Source organism: Helianthus annuus, chromosome 11, assembly GCF_002127325.2.
Source record: "Helianthus annuus cultivar XRQ/B chromosome 11, HanXRQr2.0-SUNRISE, whole genome shotgun sequence".
Taxonomy (NCBI): Eukaryota; Viridiplantae; Streptophyta; class Magnoliopsida; order Asterales; family Asteraceae; genus Helianthus; species Helianthus annuus.
The window spans coordinates 132777141-132791605 of NC_035443.2; the positions used below are offsets into that span (position 1 = coordinate 132777141).

General features: G+C 36.4%; 1 long non-coding RNA gene across 2 annotated transcripts; it reads right to left on the reverse strand.

The window, feature by feature from the left end:
* Positions 1 to 2513: 2513 nt before the first annotated feature.
* Positions 2514 to 14045, reverse strand: LOC118484288. Of its 2 annotated transcripts, none has more exons than XR_004873190.1 (2): positions 12662 to 14045; positions 2514 to 3089 (listed from the first exon to the last, which is right to left on the reverse strand). It is a non-coding gene; the product is annotated as an uncharacterized LOC118484288 (long non-coding RNA). The 2 variants fall into 2 exon arrangements; XR_004873189.1 differs by lacking the exon at positions 2514 to 3089 and adding an exon at positions 4903 to 8613.
* Between the last annotated feature and the right edge of the window lie 420 nt (positions 14046 to 14465).

Genomic DNA, 14465 nt, shown 5'->3' on the forward strand with positions numbered 1-14465 from the left:
TCGCTGATAGGGTTGAGAGGTTATTTATTCATTGCTGCATAGGGACATCAGGAGACATATACACAGCTTCTCAATTCAATCGCTGCATTCATCTGCTGCTTCTGATCTTAATCGCTGCTATTCTTCATAAGTTCTTTCACTACTCTCAAAGTCCCTGCCGTTTTTCTACTTTATCTTTCTCTCTAGAACATCTGAAAAGTTGATTCCTTGCCTTCGAGAGGATTTGCAGCCGCGTTTTATCATCACTTGACGCAGATTATCGGTTGATAATCTGCTGTGACTGTTTCAGTTTTTTGGCATCTGCAGATTGGTCTAGCTGCTGATTCTTTTTACGGTTGCGTTTGAGTTTGTTTAAAGAAGTTGTACAGATTGTTTTTATATTAATAAAGTTTTGTGCTTGACATCGTGTTCGTGATAAGTTTACAAATGGTATTCTTCTTATAAAGTATATGACAAGTTTATGTAGGCATTGTGTTTTAAGTTTTAGGCATGACGTTTTGAATTATGATATAGAAAGAACACCAAACGTAACAACTTAAAACACGATCATATAAATTATAGGCATTAAATTTAAAACAGACTGACGTATGTTGTTTTAGATTTCTTGCTTCATTGTGTTTTAAGTTGTGTTTTGTGTTTTTCTATATTATACCATGCCAAAAGAATTTAAAATAACATGTCTAAAAATTAAAACACAATGCCTATATAAACTTCTCATAAAATGCTCTTTGTAAAGAAACCATCCTTGTTCATTGAATACAACTACAAATATATATTTATTTTTACCGAGTAAAAGGATTATTTATTTAAGTGTTTTCATTTAAATCAACAAGCTAACCACATTTGTGTTCATTTAATTAGATCATTGCCAATGATCTCTAGATCAAGTGGTGGAGGGCTTGCATTTCTCTTGAGAGATGCAGGTTCGACTCCCACTTGGTGCGGAGTGAGGCACTGGTGGGCAATGATAGGAGACACAGGGAAACCTGAGTTGGATCCTTGAGCCAAACGGGTTTTACTGGTAATTTCACTGTCGTGCCTACGGGCGGGTGGGTTACCAGGTTTTCCCCGGAATTGGTGGTGGACTCGGGTTACTCTCGGAGTACTCCGTTTGTCCAGTGGGTGCCCCGAGAGTGCTCGGGATTAAGTTTGTTTGCCGTTCAAAAAAAATTAGTTCATTAATAGCTCTATAGATATTCAGCAATTTATACATGATAAACAAACGTAAAAATGATCAATAGGGTTGGTGACTCAGTCACAAAGCAAAAAGTCTTTAGAAGTGTCTAAATTTGGAGATATTAGTATACAGGATAGAGAAATGTAAAAATGACCAATAGAGTTGGCGACGACAGAGCAAAGCCTTTAGGAATCTATTTGTTTAGAGGTCTTGAATTCAAGTCACACATATAACATGATTAAAAAAATTTGCAGTTCTAAAATACATAATCATATTTTTTTTAAAATATGATTAAAATTTACGTCTAAAGTTCATATATTATCCACTTTGTGAGACTTGAACACACACTACTTTAATCGAGATAAACGATTACTTTTAAAATTACACTATTATATATATTATATATATTATATATATTGCTAATGAAAGAACATGAATAGTAACTTTATTTTTATAATAATATATAGTTTTTCATTATTTTTTATTTAATTGATTATAATAGTTTATTATTATATTTATTCTTAATAACATATTTCTATTTTTTCCCTTTTTTAAAGCATATATTTCCTTCACCATTTTTCTAATAATTATTTTTTCTTTTTTATAACATATATTAATTTATCAATTAATTTGATACTTTTTTAATGATTTACGTTTATAACTTTTTTCTAAAAACTTAAGTATATAGTTGTGCTTGATTTTTCCGCTCGAGATTCCATTATAAGTGTAAAAACGAAGTTGTACTCAAAATAAAGTATTTATTTGGTATCATAAAACGCGGTATGATGATAAATTAAACCGTTCTAATGGTTTGGCTTTCTAAACAACATGCTTTATTTTCAAATCACATTTGTTTTACATCATCATTTAATTTGCTCGGTTTCATCACAACGCTCGACGTAAAAAAACTAGTTTATATTTATATGTGTATTTACAAGGCTTGACAAACTTAGGGGCTGTTTGGCAACATCTGAATAGTTAAGTGCTGAACCAGTAAGAGGTGAGTAAGAGGTCTGAACCATTAAGAGCATGTATAATGCTTAACCGTTCAGAGGCAAATGTCTGACCAATTTAGATTAGAGGTATTAACCATTCAGACTCTGTATAATGCTTAACCATTCAGAGGCATAGGCAAATGTCTGAAAAATTCAGACATCTGTTCATGAAAGAAACAGTCTGAACCATTAAGTGCTGAATCAATAAAAGGTCTGAACCATTAAAAACCTCATTAAGAGGTGAACAAACAGCCCCTTATTATTTTTACACTTCCTCATAAGGAAAAAAATACCATATTTGTTGTGGTGATCACTGGAATTTAATATACTTTAATTGAATATCCTTGAACTTGTAGTGCTATTTTCCATGTAATTTAAAAGTTCATATTGACGAGTCTTGCAACAAACCGCGTGTGGTCTCCTTGAGGTATCCTCTTATATTTTTCATTATATACACAAATCAAAATACGATATAACCATCTCTCTCTCTCTCTCTCTCTCTCTCTCTCTCTCTCTCTCTCTCTCTCACACACACACACACTCTCTCTCTCTCTCTCTCTCTCTGTGTGTGTGTGTTCGTTATCTGAGAACTCTGGTAAGCTAGGCCTTCTATGATTCTAACTTTCTCTACTTACTGACATGCAGCATATTAATCTGTGTATATAGTGTGTTTACTTGTAGTTTGATTCTTGCTGTACAGAAAATGATGATGCAAGGGGTTGATGATCCTATGGACCTTGAGATGCAGCTGCTGTCACCACCACAGGTGGACCAGGATGGTGGTGGTTTGAGTGCAAAACAAATGACACATGCTGCCATACTAGTTGTGCAGTCTGTACAAGTGTTTCTTGGAGGACTTAGTGAAAGATCTCCACCAGTTTCCAGGGTTTGTTCATCCAAAAGCAGTGATAGCAGTCCTGAGCAACAAGATGAAGAGGTAAACACATCAATTCAGCATCCTATACATGATACACAACCCTACTTGCATATTGGTTGAATCTATCTTATGTGTGTTTGTGTGTGTCACTACCCACCATCCATCCATATATATATGTATGCCTGTGTTTACAAGATCATGGATAGCATCCATGAACAAGATGAATAGGTAAAAGCATCAATTCAACATCCTGTACATGATACACAATCCTATTTACTTATTGTATTCATCAATAACTATACTAAATTATCTAGTATAGCGTACTCACAATTACATACACTTAGCTTGCGACTTTCCTTTAAATCAAGAACATGAACAAGCACATGAAATCGATATTGGGAGTACGAAGTAGAACTTGAACCAAGGCAATGACTAAATGACTGGCCAGGACCGCAAAAGTGATTACACAAGTACCCTTGAAGCGCCTCTACCAACTAGTTGAGTTGAGCCAGCGAATCAGATTGGTGCTTGGACCAGATTTTAATTTTTCTTTATTTATTTCCTCCAAAATCTCATTTAAAATGAGCTTCCATAATTGTTTATTCTAGTCCTCATGTTTACAAAGCATTGCAAACCCACACCATAAGTTTCATAATTGTTTTAAAGTATGTATATATATAGGGTTAGGATAAACTGAGAAGCACTTTGAGTTATGAGAACCATGAGAATTAGGCCTTCCAATAAGTTTTTTCAAAAAAAAGAATTTCTCAAAAATCTTAAAAAAATCACTTGTTTTAGCAATTTTTTTAAAATGTTGCATGCACAAATCAACACGAGGTGTAAAAAATATTATCGCCGTAACAAAATTATACCAGTGCGTAAACAAAACTTACATTAGGCAAAACTACCGACTCGACAATTTTTTTTGCTTGTTTTTACAGATGTGTTTATAATATTTTTATCTACGTTTGTGTAAAAAATTGTCGCCCAACTCGCGCGGAAAGTAGGAGTTCTCATGGCTCTCACAACAACTCGTGGTTGTTCTTAATTGAACCAAAGCCTATATATATACTAGTGTATTTGTGAACTGAGTAAACAAATCCTGGCCATTGATTTACATCATCAAATCGTAAAATACACTAGTGTATTTTCATCATCAAATACTGGCCATTGATTTACATCATCAAATCGTAAAATACACTAGTGTATTTTCATCATCAAATCCTGACCATTGATTTACATTTGTGTATAGTTCACTAGTGTTCACTATCAAGAGGGTTGTTCATAAATGAATCTAACCCTATATATATATATATATATATATATATATATATATAGATATAGATAGAAAAAGTGTATCGTACATTTTGCCTTAACGTACGAGCGTAGGCAATGCCAAATTCGCACGTTATGACAAAAAGCCGCGTGTTGTAAAAACAGAAGATCGCATGTTCAAAAAATAAATAAATAAATAAATCGCATGTTAATAAAAAAAGTTCGCATGTCATAAAAAATACCAAAATCGCATGATGTTCAAATATAACAAAATCGCATGTTATAAACTTTTTTTCGCATGTTTATACTGAATCTCGTACGCTTCATACATTAAGTCATTTTATACAATAACCGACCTCTGTATATTGAGTTAAGAAAACCAAACAAACTTAAATGGGTGAACACTTTTTTAGATCTAACAATTGTACTTTTTGTGTAAGTAGAGAGGATAAAGAATATATTACATCATTTTACCCGTTTATATTATATGTAACTTCATATGTTACATTTTTTTTGGGTTTTCAACAATAGATTTTCAGATGTATAAGTGTAACATTTTAGAACTTAGAATTTACGAGTTTTTTTTTTTTTTTTTTTTTTTTTTTTTGATAATTTGTAGTGCATGTAAAGAACATGTTACATGTTTTATAGAAAGATTTTAGTGTAAGAGATCCAACTGTTGCACCTTTTTATGTTAGATAGAAGAGAGAAACTGTAGATGAAGTTTTCTTGGTTTCATAACTCACCTAGATTTTCTTTATATCTTTCCCATATGTATGTATGTGTGTGTATATTAATAAATTAGTTTTTAGCTTAAAATTATTACCTCACCCAACTTTTGAAAACAGTACGACCCATGGACCAATAAGATGAATGGTTCGATTAACAATTTAATTATAAAAAAAGTCATAAGAACATACAACAAATGTTGGTCTTGTAGTTGGGTTGGACAAGTTCTAGTCTTTCTCAAGTTTGGAATGAAATTAAAACATCTAAAAACCCCTTAGAAGGGTGACTATACGTCATAGCCCTAAAAGTGCCTTCGAATATCGTAAATATGCGTGATATGCACGTAAGATACAAGGGGTAGAGAGAAATCGAGGTTGGGTAAAGATGTATACGGTAAGGAGAAAAAGATTTACAACCCATCTACCCTTTATAGAGAAGATGTGGGTTAAACAGTCTTAATCCTAAAGGTTGAGCTTAACAGAGGATACATATACAAAAAAAAAAAAAAAAAAAAAAAACATGAACTTGTGAATCTAAAAGATTAGAACACGAGCATAATTATACCAACAGACACATAGGGTACATTGTCTAGAAATGTGGTAAGATATGGGTTGTTCGCGAGTCAAATCTCGATAACACAATTTATAGTTTGAAAAACCAGGCTTAATGGATTATTTGACGGTTTAGAACTCGAAAATGATATGCATTATTGTTATTCTTAGGGGAGGGGGGGTGGTTCACTAGTGATAGAATTCTATCACTCACAAACACCAATCAAGTTCCGCCATGTCATCGACCATTTTTCCATCACTCACAATCTTTTTTAGTCGGGGTGGTCATCACTCACCACCACACCCAACAATTTCCCCCCAACCAACAATTACACTCACATAACAAAAACAATAACGCGTTGAAAATATCACGAAAATGGAATTGCGTTATAGCATCACGCGTTATAGCAAGGAGGCAGGGTGGGGGAGATATAGTTCCAAGCGTTATAAATGTTTCCCGTGATGAAATAACGGGACCGCCCCGTTAACCCTTACAATGATGATTATGATGAATATGAGTTATGTACATAAAGTTTCATAAACCATATTTATCATTTAAAAATATTTAATAAAAACTAACCCCTTCCAAATAGATTATAAAAAGATTGATGAAACTGCTAAACCGTCAAAACAATCCGTTTTTATTGATTAGGTCGACCGATCAACCCAACCAACAGTGTCAGCTGGATTTTTTTTTTGTGTTTAAAAATCGTATTTAGCGATTTGGTTTGGTTTTGTTTTCTGGTTTCTGAAATCATTGTTAAAAATCGGTTTAATGAATTTAAATAATCCCAACTATGACATATTGCCCATCAACAGTCCTAACTATGAAAATGTTTAGTGATAATCCCAACTTTTAACCTTTTTTTCATCAAGCATTTTCTACAGAGGTCTAACCCTATTAGTTTTTTTTGCTGATGTGGTTGTTTATGCGTCACAAAAAACTTTATTATTTATTGACGTAGCTGCTTATGTTGCATAACCATCACCATCACCACCAGCACCACCCACCACCACCGCCATCTCCACTATAATCTGGCAACACCACCATAAAAAAACACTCTATCTTTTCTCACCTTTTCTCTCTCTTTCTTGCCTGCAACCATCATATCAACCACCACCACCACCTAGCATATGGAATTGCTGGAAATCACAAATCTCCACCACCATCGGACCAAACGACCCCCTATGGCGTTGCTCAGGGGAACAATGGTGGTGATGGCGTTGCGCAGGGGAACGGTGGTGTTGATGGAGTTGGGATGGGGAATAGTGGTGTTAATGGCAGTGTGTAGGGAACGGTGGTGCTCATGGTGGTGTGTAGGCATATGGTGGTGGTGATGGTATGTGATTTTCCAGTGGTGGTGATCTAATAGTGGCTGATAATGGTGGTGGGTGGTGGTGGAGGAGAAAGAGGTGGTGATGGGGATAATGATAATGATGGTGATGGTAGCGCAACATAAGTTACTAATTCTTAGTATAAATATATTAGTCCTTCTTCTTGTAATGTATCTCAGTAGCTTAGCAAGTTCTAATTTTCAATATTGTACATTCCAACTTTTCAATATATCTTAGGGAGAATATCATCACATGTTAGTCACAGAAACAAAGGAAGCTAGCATTGTTGTAACACCCGGCTTCTCGTACCACCAATATTGCCCTCTTTGTCCTCGATGGGTTGCCCATCCAGGAACTTGTGGAATTGTTTTTGGTTACCTCGGTGGAGACTTCTCAGGAGGTCACCACCCCGGTACTACTCAGACCTGAGCACGCTTCACTGTGAAGTTTTCATGTGCTCCATAGCTAAAGGCGCCCAAAACGCGTTGGTGATTTAAGAGGCATAGCATTTCTTATGAACCAAGAATCTCTCCTGCCAACAGCTGATTTGGGATTTGCCTAGGTGTTACAATGGTCCATGTTAATCTTCTGGATGTCATTACAATTGTTGACAAGTGAATCTGAGTTTGTGGCAGCTAGTGCAGCAGCATATCAAACCAGCTGGTTGAAGAATTTGTTGGTCGAAAAGAGTGGGTACAAAGAAAAGTATATAGAAGAAGCATCAAGAGTTTTATGGAAGAAGCTAAGAGCAATAGTCTGGTTTAAGGGGGAGACGGTGGATTGTAAACCAGAGCTGAGTTATATTAACGCGATCCTGATAGAGGATATATGACACAATCATTAAGATGGGGGGCTTTCCTAATGTTCAACAAGAATTTTGTGACTTAGTTAAGTGATGTAGTATCAAAGTGTTTGTAACCTGGCGGTAGGGATGGCCCTTTGTTACCGGGTACCGGTTCCCATTTTCCCCGTTTTTCGGTACCGGTATTTACGGGTAAAACGCCGGTAAATACCGGTACCGAACCGGTATATTCTGTACCGGTACTAGTTTCCCCGTTTTTCGGTACCGAACAGGTACCGTGCTCATCCCTACTTGGCGGTATCAAGAAGTGTGGTAATGGTGTTCCTCCACAAGTGATTTAGGATTCTAGTCCCATGGACATTGATGTAGATTTAGGAATTGGTTTGGCGGGTGTGTGAATTAGCGTTAAAGAAGTTTAGTCATAGAGTAACTATTGCATTAGCTTGTGTTTATTAAAACGACTAACTAACACACCCACTTACCCTACTCCTAGATCTACACATTTGCCCACGACAGACTTAGAACCCCCAACCACTTAAGAAGAAACACCTTTATGTACACATCTTGATACTAGTGGGCTACAAGCCCTTTGGTACTGGTAGCATTTGTTACTCCCCTACTACCCCATTATCTAGTTTAAGCTTACTATATCTTAGTTTAAATAGCTTAGTATTTCACTCATGTGGTGTATCTCAGCAGCTTAGCAAGTTCCGATTTCCCATATTGTAGACTGTAGTTTCCAACTTTGTAAGTTCAATGCAGTAAAGTTTCCTTTGAGTAATAGCTTCTCGTGACTAGCTTCATCTCCTACCTTCTCCCACAGAAGGAACCTTCTCTTGATACGTTAATACACACGATCCAATGAGCCGTACCTGGAGCCAAAAACTCTGATATATATATATATATATAGTGAAATAAAAGATGCATAACCTTAATACACGAATAAAACCAACATTTATCATAATGAAAAAACCGACATATACTTAAAGAGTCCAAACCTTGACATGACAAGGTCCATCATGCAAAGATGCAAAATCTAATGAGTGAATCCTTGTTCAATGCATATGTGTGTGTGTGTGACTGTATGTTAACATCCGCATTGGTTTCGTTATACACAGGTTAATAATAAAGACATGGAAGAGAAAACCTACAAATTTATGGATGGAGATCAAGCTGTCCCATTGCTTAAGACAGTAGATAACACTTTGCATTCAAGGAAGGAGATAAGAACACTTACCCAAGTTCTCCGTTCTTGCCTAGCCTTCAAAGCACATGCAGCATCAGTAGCTAGTGATAATGTTCATCATGACAGCTCTGGTGCAACTGAAGGGGTAAGTTCATATTCCTCATTCTATTTTTTTTATGCAGGCTTAAGATAACTCTTTATTAATCCAGTATGTATGCACTTATGTACTTTCTTTAAACATTTAGCAGAGACCAGAAGTTGCAGAAGCTAGTGACAGCTTACTTGCTTCATCTGAGCACCACATAACTATTGATCAACCTGCGAGGCATAGCCAAATCAAAAACATCTCAAAGATAGTACGTCAAAAGAATTTGCAGACCCTTCTAGAGTTTGGAGGTGTAGATGGGGTGAAAGATGCACTTGGTACAGATTTGAACAAAGGAATATCCAAGGAAGAAGCTCTTCACCGACAGCACGAGCTCTCCTTCAGTCTGGCTCCTACACACCCATTCTTTCAATTGGTATGGAAAGAAGTCAAGAAGAAAACTGTTCTCCTTCTTTTGCTGGCTGTAGCCCTATCAATTGCATTCCGGATCAACGAAGAAGGTCTACAGGATGGTTGGACTGATGGGGTAGTTGTACTTGTAGCCATCGGTTTACACGTTTTCTTTGCTTCTATCCATAAGTACTGGAAAGAACAAAGGGCTCGAAAGAAGTTACAAAAACAACTGAAAGAAGGGAGTGTGAGGGAACTCCATGTGATAAGAGGAGGTGAAACTATAGATGTTAGTGAGTCAGAGCTCGTATATGGTGATCTTCTTTCACTAAAGAAGGGCTGTCAAGTTCCAGCTGATGGTTTGTTTGTAGATGGTGAAGACCTAGAACTGGATTGTGGATATGAATCTTATATAATTAATGAGGAGAAGCCATTCTTGTCATACGGTGAAAGAGTGATAAAGGGGGATGCTCGGATGGTCGTCACATCTACATATATGATGATGAGCAAAGCCACATGTGATCCAAATGCTAGCTGGTTCAAATTAGAAGCCAACCTCGGCAAGTTGAACACTTGCATGCACTATATTCGGGTCGTTATCAGTTTTCTCATCATTCTTGTGTTATTCCTACGCTATATAGCTGGAAAAATAGATGATGATACTGTTTACAGACCAGAATCAATGGCTGAACCTAGTGGGATTAGAAGCTTTTCAAATACCTTCAAAAACATCATTAAAGATTCTAAGTACACAACCAAAGGTCTAATGAAGTTGCTAAGTGTGATGCTGGTTGGGTTAACAGAAGGTGTACCTTTTGTTGTTTCGTTAGCAATTGTGTACTGGAATGAAGAGACACTATCTGATAAAGCCACTGAACAAGATTTACATGTTATTTTAAAGATGGCACCAGTCACAATAATTTGCACAGACGCTGTTGGAGAATTCAATGAAGATGATACCGAAGTCCAAAAGCTCTTTATTGGAGGAGAATTTATCAGTGACAGTAGAAGACTGTCCTCCAATGTTGTTGAAGCACTATGTGATTGGATTGGCACATCAAATGAGAATGCCTATCTACATGGTGCCAATTATGGGTTGGAATTAAACAAGGAAAGAATAAAACAGATACAACATTTGAATGGTCCAGTGAATGAAATTATGAGTAAGTGCACACATTACTACAATACTCATGGGGAGCACGTTGCCATGAGTGACACAATAAGAAGAGACTTTGATCAAGCTAAAGGCGACATGGTGTGCATACATAATTTGAACCCAATTGCAGTTGCTTGCAAGCATGCAGATACCCAAACACAAGATGCGGAGCACTGGGTCCTGGTAGCTTTACTAGGCCTGAAAAACAAGGACAAGGAAACAACAAAAGCAGAAGTGAAGGCGTGCAAAGAATCTGGAATTGAAATTATAATAGTCTCCAGCAAAAAGTTACAAGTTCTGAAAGATATTGCCATGCAATATGGACTTACAGCCAATGAGGATCCACAGCATTCAGTTCTTTCAGGAGAAGATTTCAGGAAATGCACAGATGAGGAGAGACGGGAAATCGTGGACAAGATTCGTGTTCTTGGCGAGGCATTTTCATCTGATAAGTCACTCCTTGTAGAGGCTTTGAGGAAGAAAGGTGAAGTGGTGGTCTTTCTTGGACAAAGAACAGATGAAGTCCCTGCATTGATGGGAGCCAACATAGGTATAGCTATGGGAAGACGGAGCTCCGAAAAGGCAAGAGAAAGTAGCGATATCATCATACGGGATTGGAATTTGTCCGATATAATCAGCATGGTTCATTCTGGGAGATGCATCTACTACAATATTCAAAGCTTTCTCCAGCCTGTGCTAATCACAACCATTAGCAGCATTTTGATAAACTTTATTCAGACATCAGCTTGGGGTGATGCTTCTTTAACGATATTTCAGTCTGTATATGTAAATTTAGCCGTGCTTTTTCTTGGTGGTTTGGCATTACTAACAAAGGCAACATCAGATAAACCAATTACTTGTGGAAGATCACTTATAACTGCACACATGGCCATAAACATAATTTTACAGGTTGGGTATCAGGTTACATGCTTAGTGATTATTCAAACCAAAGGATCCGGAATCGTGGGTTCAAGTTACATGAAAACCGTGGTTTCTAACATCTTTATTATATGTCAGTTCTTTAATTTGTTCAATGCAAGGGAGCTACAAAAGAAGAATTTTTTCAGAGGTATTCTTCGACATACAAAGTTTTGGGTTGCAATAACCGCTTTTATGGTTTTACATGCCATTTCTGTTGCGTTACAAGTTATTTTTGGTTATGGTCCAACATTGAACTGGAAGTTGTGGGCTGGTTGTGTTCTAGTTGGTGTGCTGTCATGGCTGGTTGATTGGCTTGGAAAATGCATCTCATGGTTCATCAAGGAATTTGTCAATAGATTTTGTGGCACATTATATTAGTTGCTAGTCTTCATCTTTGTACATGTGAAAAATCATGAATTTGTTTGTGTTTCTCTTGAAACGATCTATAGTTGTTCTTCCCTCTTTCGATGTTGACTTTATTTATTTTCAAATCATCTTTTAAACACCCTCTTCCACATTAGAGTTAAGAGTTTCGATTTCTCTTGGAACATTAATATGCTTTACCCATATCATTTCCTCTCCCCACATAATAATTTAAGCAGTAAAATATTTGTTTACAAATATTTGTATAAATTGTTTAGAATAATATATGGTCTAGTCAGTTCTCTCAATACAAGATTGTATATGGTATTTGTGTGTGTTTAGAGAGAGAGAGAGAGAATAAACAGAGGAGAGAAACAAATGTGTACGTGTGCCACATATGTATAATTATGTAACAGGATATATATATCCTTTGAAGAATATATATGACAGGTCATGTGTACATTTCGTATGTCGTACTTCCTATAAGTGATCATTAGAGAAGCTATCGAGCATAAGGTGTTCTTCTCATTGACGACTTGGTGTGTGCTCTGTGTGTCATGTATTTGTAGTACCTTCGTTATACATGTTAGTCCAGATGTGTCAAGATTGTGCTAAATGTGCCCCATCCTATGGTTTTTACTAAATAGAACCCCCTTCACCCGATGTGTCATGGTCTGGTCTCACTAATGAGGTCAAGTAAGGTTAAAATATACATATAGTGCTATAACATCTGACTACTCATACCTACCAATATTGTCTAATTTGCTCATTACGGCTCATGACTTTGTTTTCTCTTACCTGGATGGCCACTTCACATGAGATTACCCATCCTTCGATTACCCCCACCCAAGCAATCTTAACGTTGAAGTTCTCCTTTCTTCCACAACAAATACGTTGAAAACGTGCTTGTAATATTTGAGGTAGGATATGCCTTATAAGCCCAATGATTTGCCCCCACCATCCAGTCAAGGATGTGGGATTCGCCTAAGGTGTCCTATAAGCACCCTCGAGGACTCATGGTCGCCGGCGAGGTTTTGCCTCCTCATCCTAAACAAGAAAGTAACTAACATTCAGCTAATCATATCACCTAATATTGTTTGTTTTAATCACTAAGATCGCATTAAATTGTTTATGGTTACCCGGTTGGAGACTACGTGAAATGTTACCCATCCGTAGAAGACCCCCTTTGATCATGCTTATAAAATGTAGAGTTCTCTTCTCATCGAAACCAATGCACCTAAAATGTGTTGATGGTATTTGAGATCTAACATTCAGACTAACATTTTCTCATGTCCACACACGAGCGACGGGGGATTGCTCTAGATTGTTACTCTAGCATCTTTTTATTATTTCTTTTAACCTGTATTCTGATAAACCAATATACCTGATTTAATGTTATTCAAGTTGCATGATATTTACCTATTGTATACTCAATTCCCACCCTATGTTGTAACTGGTTTAGAGGAGGTGGGGCACTCCCGTGATATAATTGTATCACTCGTTAATATATAACGAAATTAAAAATCCCCACCCCTACTTCATTCTATAACGTGTTAATATATAACGAAATCAAATTTTCGTTATTTTTATCACGCCGTTATTATTATTTTTTTTGTGAGTGTATTGTTGGTTGGGGGGAAATTGTTGGGTGTGGTGGTGAGTGATGATCACCCCCACTAAAAAAAGGTTGTGAATGATGAAAAAATGGTTGATGACATGGCGGAACTTGATTGGTGCTTGTGAGTGATAGAATTCTATCACTAGTAACCACCCCCTCCCCTTATTATTTGTGTTACTATAGAACGCGTTTGGTTTAAGACTACTTTTTCTCTAGGTATACTTCAAATCAGATGCTATACAGACGATTAAAAAGTATATACTTTCTATTCGGATTCACTTTATTATTTTGGGTTCATTAAGAAGCATATATGAGTTCTATTCCATGAAAACTACAAGTACCAGGGTTTGAAAAGTTATAACTTTAGACTCATGATCTTATCCTCTCTCTCCTACAAGAATTTCAAGTTGAACACCCACCCCAAAATCATAAAAAAGGAAAATACAAACTAATCATGCATATAGAATATATTTTATAAACATGATTCACAGCAGTTCAAGATTAGTATGAACACATAAAAATACAAAATATATACTATTCAAGAAAGAAAGAGGAATTGGAAGTGCATACCTGAAAAAAAGAATTCACCCAAGTTATAACATTTATATGCCAACTGAGGGGGTGACTTGAAGCTTCACATTGGTTTCTTGGATTTATACAATGCCTTTATTGGTGGTGTGAACTGTCAAAGACGCACCAGTGTCTTTCTGCCAATATGAACACATTGAATGGTTCAAGTCAAGAATCATAACAAGTCCACATGTTACAACTTGACCTACATATAGTACAACATCAAAAGCAAATACAATGAACATAAGTATTAGCTTGTGGGGACCTCCATGATAAGGGTACAAATAAAGTAATTCAATTTGAATATAATTAATAAAGCTGTTCATGTCGGTTTGTGGCCACCCAGTCTTAGTTTAGATAATTTAGCTTACAAGTTGCAACTTCATAGGACTTGCAAAGAAGATGCATCCATTG